This window comes from Ahaetulla prasina, chromosome 3, assembly GCF_028640845.1.
Source record: "Ahaetulla prasina isolate Xishuangbanna chromosome 3, ASM2864084v1, whole genome shotgun sequence".
In the NCBI taxonomy this organism is placed as follows: domain Eukaryota; kingdom Metazoa; phylum Chordata; class Lepidosauria; order Squamata; family Colubridae; genus Ahaetulla; species Ahaetulla prasina.
This window is the reverse complement of record NC_080541.1, coordinates 230950239-230957610: the sequence shown is the minus strand read 5'-3', so window position 1 is coordinate 230957610 and position 7372 is coordinate 230950239.

Sequence of the window (7372 nt, the reverse complement as noted above, 5' to 3'; positions counted from 1 at the left end):
TAGTTCTCCTCCCTCTGGCCTCCAGCTCTGCTGATTTCATCCGCAGCATTGGGTGTTTTGCTTCCTGCCCAATCCACCAGCACGGCTGAGACCTGAGCAGCAGACCTTTGGATGCCACCTGAAGGACCGAAAGTGGTGCTGCAACTTGGCTGGAGCTGCAGCTAGGAACTTCAGCCCCACCTTGGAAAGTAACGCGGTATTCAGAAGACAAATACGTGTGATGGACAGCTTTCGTGCAATGAGGCAATTTGGGGAATGCCAGACAACAAAAGAGAGTGTCTTCTTTACCCCCACCTCGCCTTATTCGTTTCATAATTCCACCTGAGCAAAAGCTAAGACAATCCTGCCTTGGAATTCGATGAATATTTAACCCCAACCGCTGCTGATCGCCCATCACAAATGCTTCTTGTTGAGTAAGCAGAGGCTGCGGTGGGACTGTGGGAGGAACCTGATACAGGCGGTTTTAAAAAGCAAGTGAACTGGGTGAGCAAAGTTTTTTTTTTATTGTCTTTGTCTACTTCTGCAAACAATAGGACTCAATCAAAGCCTTCTATAAAAACAAACACAGTGCACAATAATATAAACACAAAGAATAGGAACCTGTAATCATACAACACACTAGAAGAGTCCATAGAATCCTAGAATCTTAGGCCTGAAAGGGACCTTAGAGATCTTCTAGTCCAACCTGCTCCTCAAGAAGGAGCCCCTAGGCCATTCCAGATAAACAGCTGTCCAAGCTCTTCTTGAAAACCTCCAGTGTTGGAGCACCCACAACTTCTGCAGGCAAGTCGTTCCACTCATTCATTGTCTTCACTGTCTCAGAATTTCTCCTTAGTTCTAGGCTGGTTCTCTCCTTGATGAGTTTCACCCGTTGTTTCTTGTCTTGCCTTCAGATGATTTGGAGTATATTTTGACCCCCTCCTCTTTCTGGCAGCCCCTCAAATACTGGAAGGCTGCTGTCATTAATCAACCAATGGAACAGAAGCTGCCTTCAGAAGTTGTGGGAGCGCCATCACTGGAAGCTTTCAAAAAGAGACTGGACTGCCATCTGTCTGAAACCGTGTAGGGTCTTCTGCTTGGGTGGGGTGGGTGGGTTGGACTAGATGACCTACAAGGTCCCTTCCAACTCTGTTATTTCTGTTAATCTGTTAATGTCCTTCTCTTTAATAGTCTAGACATGCTTAGCTCCCTCTCAGAAAGCTAACCACTGACCTTCCGAGTGCTAGTGACCAGATGAATGCCAACAATATAAATCCTTCCGTCCCCCACCATTGAATTAGAACTGAAAAAACTCAGTGGATGTGAAGTGAAATGTTTTCAAGGAAACCCGCCCCCAAAAAAGTCCAGTTGCCTTTTGAAAAGGATATTTGGGGCAACCATGGCCTGGATGGTGAAGAATCTCCGTAGACTTCCCAACTATCTTCACTAGACACATCCACTGTAACCCCCAACTCTTTGCCCCCACAGATGCTCCAGATGTTGAATACCTCTGTGAGCAGAAGGAGTGCATTTGCTCCTGTTCGGGTTACAATGAAGGTCACCAGCCAGTGAGATCGATCCTGTTTCCATCCATGCCTGGACTTGAACCCACTTTCTTTCAAGCACTCTAACTGTGGATCACCATTTTAACAGATTAAGAGAGTTGGAAGCAGGGGCGGGTTCCAAATCTCATTGCTACCAGTTTGCGCACGAGCGCGGCACTTCTGTGCATGCGGAGAAGCCTCTGGGTGGGTGGGCGGAGTCTCCCGCTGCCACTACCGGTTTGCGATCCAGTAGCAACCCACCATTGGTTGGAAGGCACCTTGTAGGTCATCTAGTCCAACCCCCGGCCCAAGCAGGAGACCCTACAGCATTTCTGACAGATGGCAGTCCAGTCTCTTCTTGAAAGCCTCCAGGGATGGAGCTGCCACGACATCTCTCCATCCCTCTGTGGCTTTCCTCCCAGGTGCAGCTACTGGCACCAGCACATGTTCTGCACGTTCACCAGAACAAGGATCATAGATGACATGTGCCTTTCGCAGACCCCTCAACTATCACCCTAAAATCAGTAGGTGCACACTTCCACTCCTAGGAGAAACTCCCCTAAAAAGCAACCTTCCTGTACCCCATTTCTTTGTAGCTGCCCCCCTAGGCGAACCTCTTTGCTTTTGGAGATAAATACTTTCTCCTTTCCTCAAAGCTGCCTGGATTTCATTTTTATTTATTTTTGCACAAAGTCTGGCTCCAGTTGGAACCCTGACTTATTATTCTCATAGGCTTCATTTCCTGAAGGTCCCAGATGCAGCTCCTTGCACTCCCTGGCCTAGGAGGAGCCTAGAAGGTCTAACCTCAAAGTCAAGCCAGACATCACTTCCTCTTTCCCTGCAGACCACAGGCCAAAAGGAAGCAAGGTACAATGAACATACAATGAACATATGAAGAACGGTTGCAGGAACTGGGCCTGGCTAGTCCAGTGAAGAGAAGGACCAGGGGAGACAGGATAGGATAGGATAGATAGGAGATAGGATAGGCAAAACAATAGATGCAATTTACATAGACTTCTGTAAAGCTTTTGACTCAGTGGTACATGACAAACTTCTCCTAAAACTAAAATCCTACGGCATCTCCGGACCCCTCCACAATTGGATAACAGCGTTCCTGTCAAACAGACAACAAGTGGTCAAAATAGGCAGTGCCCTATCAAATCCTGTTCCTGTCAATAGTGGCATTTCCCAAGGCAGCGTTCTTGGACCAACACTTTTCATATTATACATTAATGATCTCTGTGACCATATTAAAAGTAATTATGTTCTCTTCGCTGATGATGTCAAAATATTTAACACTACCAACAATACAGCTACCCTTAAAAAAGACCTTGACTTTGTGTCAGAATGGTCAAAAACTTGGCAACTCCAAATCTCAACAACCAACAAATGCTCTGTCTTACACATTGGAAAAAAGAATCTGAACACTAAATACAAACTCGATGGACATTACCTTATAGATGACCCCCACCCTGTTAAAGACCTTGGAGTTTTCATATCCAATGATCTAAGTACCAAAGCCCACTGCAACTACATCGCAAAAAAGGCTTTAAGAGTTGAATTCTTGAATACAACTCGCCTGTCTGGAACCCATACCACATTTCAGACATCAATACAATTGAACGTGTCCAGAAATATTTTACAAGAAGAGTTCTCCACTCCTCTGAATACAACAAAATACCTTATGCCACCAGACTTGAAATCTTGAATTTAGAAAACTTAGAACTCCGCCGCCTTCGACAGGACCTGTGTTTAACTCATAGAATCATCTATTGCAATGTCCTTCCTGTTGAAGACTACTTCAGCTTCAGTCATAACAATACAAGAGCAAACAATAGATTTAAACTCAATGTTAACCATTTCAATCTTGATTGCAGTAAATATGACTTCTGTAACAGAGTTGTTAATGCTTGGAACACACTACCTGACTCTGTGGTCTCGTCTCAAAATCCCCAAAGCTTTAACCAAAAACTCTCTACTATTGACCTCACCCCATTCCTAAGAGGTCTATAAGAGCACAAACGAGCCTACCGTTCCTGTCCTATTGTTTCCTTTCATTATATCCAATTCATTATATCCCAAGGGCTGGGAAGTGGCTCAACAGGCTAATGCAGTCTGTTATTAACACACAGCTGCCTGCAATTATAATTACTGCAGGCTCAAGTCCCACCAGGCCCAAGGTTGACTCAGCCTTCCATCCTTTATAAGGTAGGTAAAATGAGGACCCAGATTGTTGGGGGTGCAATACAAGTTGACTCTGTATATAATATACAAATGGATGAGACTATTGCCTTACACAATGTAAGCCACCCTGAGTCTTCGGAGAAGGGCGGGATATAAATTCAAATAAAAAAAAATTAATATAGTTATCACATACTTATGCTCATATATATGCTTATATATTATATAGTTATTTTCATGCTTATGCTTATGTATACTGTTGTGACAAATAAATAAATAAATAAATAAATAAATAAATAAATAAATAAATAAATAAATAAAAGTATCTTCCAATATTTGAGAGGCTGCCACAGAGAGGAGGAAGGGGGTCAAGCTATTCTCCAAAGCACCTGGAGGCCAGACAAGGAACAATGGATGGAAACTGATCTAGGAGAGATTCAATCTGGAGATAAAGATAAATTTTCTGACAGTGAGAACAATCAACCAATGGAATAGAAGTTGCCACCAGAAATTGTGGGAGCTTCATCACTGGAGGCTTTCATGAAGTCACTGGACTGCCATTGGTCAGAAATGGGGTAGGGTCTCCTGCTGGGGTGGGGGCAGGGGGTTGGACTAGATGACCTACAAGATCCCTTCCAACTCTATTCTGTTTGATTGATTCAGCCTAGAAGTAAGGAGGAATTTTCTGACAGTGAGAACAATCAACCAATGGAACAGAAGTTGCCTTTGGAAGTTGTGGGTGATCCATCTCTGGAGGCTTTCAAGGGGAGATTGGGCTGCCATCTACAGAAATGGTGTAGGGTCTCCTGCTTGCACGGGGGGGGGGGAAGGGTTGGATTGGCTAACCTACAAGGTCCCTTCTGACTCTGTTAATCTGTTAAAGGCCAAATAATTTGGCGAGACCTTGTGGCAAGCACAGCTCCACCCACGGAGAGTTCAAACGGTGGTGAATGTGAGCAGTTGTGCGGAGGCCAAATGACGGCTCTGCCTTCTGCCGGAAGGGATTGCGCAACCTTAAACAAAACTGTTGGATGACAAATACAGATGCCAGGTGAGTGGGGACCTCATGATATGCTGTTCTTGTGGTCAGCTTAAGTTAGGCTCGGATGTGAGCCCTTGCCTGCCTTGGTCAGATTCGCTTTTCTCCACCAGCCCCAGCAACCCCGAATCTCTGGCTTGCGGTAAGTTTTCCACGCACACTTCCACACCTAGGACAAGCTCCCCCCTAAAACAACCCTTCTGTACCCCATTTTCTCTGCAGCTGCCCCTCCTAAGCAAACCTCTTTGCTTTTGTGAATAAAAAAATAGTTCTCCTTTCCTCACAGGTGCCCGGATTTCATTTTTATTTATTCTTGCGCAACCCCAGCTCAAGTTGGAACCCCAAATGATTCTTCCGACGGGCTTTGTTTTCTGTCGGTCCTTGGCAAACCAAGAAATCGGCCAACAGAGAGACGCTTTCCTATCCCAGGAAGAGGATGCAGATTGGTTCTCTCTGCACCTGAGACCGGGGACGTTTTGCAGAGGGAAATCTAAGGAGCAGCACAGGAAATGAGGAGCCAGCCAAGGCGATGCAAATGAATACAGGTTTATGGCAAGCTAGAGGTCTCTACAAGAATCTGAACTACTAACACTCAAAGCAAATAGGTGGCAGATCAGTGCTAGAATGGAGTGGGGTTCCTGGAGGAGGAGGGGGAGGAGGACTATGGGGTCCCTGATGTTCTCAGAGCTTGGTCATTTTCTTGCAGATGTTTCATCTGTGCTAGAAGGGGTAAGGGGTTGCAAAGAGGAGGAGAGGAGGAGGAGGAGAGCTGTGGAGTCCTTGGTGTGCTCTGAGCTTGGTTGTTTTCTTGCAGGTATTTTGTTACACAACTAGGCAACCTCATCAGTGCCAGGATGATGAACAGTTCTCCACAAGGCCTGATAAAAGTTTTTTTTTTTAGCCAAAGTGGGACCATCTTGAATGTGAGGCCTTAAAACTAAACTGAGATGGAAACCTCAGACTTTGACACTCCTGAAGGCAGAGAGAGAAAGAGAGAGAGAGAGAGAGAGGGAGGGAGGGAGGAGGAGGGAGGGAGAGAGAGAGAGAGTTGCGTTAGTGGGGTTACTTAAGCCACGTTGAAAGCACGAAAGGACATTGCCTCATAGAATTTATGACTTTTGTTAGTGCTCAGAGTTTGGGAAATAAAGATTATGGTCTTTGCACTCTTAGGGCAGAAACATCTGTGCAATGTGACAGAAATCTGTGTTTCTCTTACGGGAACAGAAACTTACTTGGTCTTCGTTAAACATATCATCATTTATTTATGTTAGCGAACGCCAACAATGTGATGAGAGTGCATGCAGAACTGCGAAGCGTGTGATGACGGCAGTCCCTGTTTCGTCGTCCCCATAATTTATTGCAGACACAGCTGACATAAATTGTAGCAATGGGAGACTTTAAATTAATCCTTTAAATTATTATTTGTGTGACTTGTCTTGTGGACCACAGTTGCCTTGTCACGAGATGGGCAGCAAATAAAATTTAAACAATAAAATAAAATTTGATTTGACGTAAGCACAGAAGCTCTCCTTGACTTGATACTAATTGATAAATACGTTTAATTGAGAAATGAAGTTTCAGAAAGACGGTGGAAGGCTGCAGTGCTGGAGGAATTGTTTTCAGGGAAAGAAAACTACACCTTAGTAGTCAAACATGCTTCTTGGATTTCAAGTCAATTTTAATAAACTCAGAGTAACTGATGAGTAGGCTTCCATGGCCAGAGAAGGTCATGGGAAAAGGAATTGCTAAAGAAAGAGACACCAGAATGAATGTTTCCTGCCTGAGCAGGGGGTTGGACTAGAAGACCTCTGAGGTCCCTTCCAGCTCTGTTCTTCTGTATTCTGTATAATTCCAAACAGTCAAGTAAGAAGGACAAAAATGTGGAGATCAGACCATCATTGAGCCCAACATTTATGTCAGTTGTCAGTTGTTAAGTGAGTTTTGTCTCATTTTACGGCCTTTCTTGCCACAGATGTTAACTGAATCCCTGCAGTTGTTAAATTAGTAACACGGTTGTTAAGTGAATCCGGCTTCCCCACTGACTTTGCTTGTCAGAAGGTCGCAAAATGGGGGCACTGCAACCGTCATAAATATGAACCAGCTGCATCCGAAATTTGATCATTTGACCGAAGGGATCCTGCAATGGTCCTAAGTGGGAAAAATGATTGTAAGTCACTTTTTTCAGTCTCATTGTAACTTCAAATGGTCACTATATGAATCTTTGTAAGACAAGGATTGCTTGTATGCCTACACAACAAGCTTAATGAAGACCTTAAACCAAAAAAAAAAAAGACACACACAGAAAAAAGATGCTGAGGCTCTAGAAAAAGTGCAGAGAAGAGCAACCAGGATGATGAGGGGACCAGAGGTTGCAGGAACTGGGAATGTCTTATCTAGTGAAGAGAATGATTAGGGGAGACAGGAGAGCAGGATTCCAGTATTTGAGGGGCTGCCCCAGAGAGGAGGAAGGGGGTCAAGCTGTTTTCCAAGACACCTGAAGGCCAGGCAAGGAATAATAGATGGAAACTGATCAAGGAGAGATCTGACCTAGAAATAAGGAGGAATTTTCTGACAGTGAGAACAATTAATGGGAAGACCTCCAGGGTCCCTGCCAACTTTGTTATTCTGT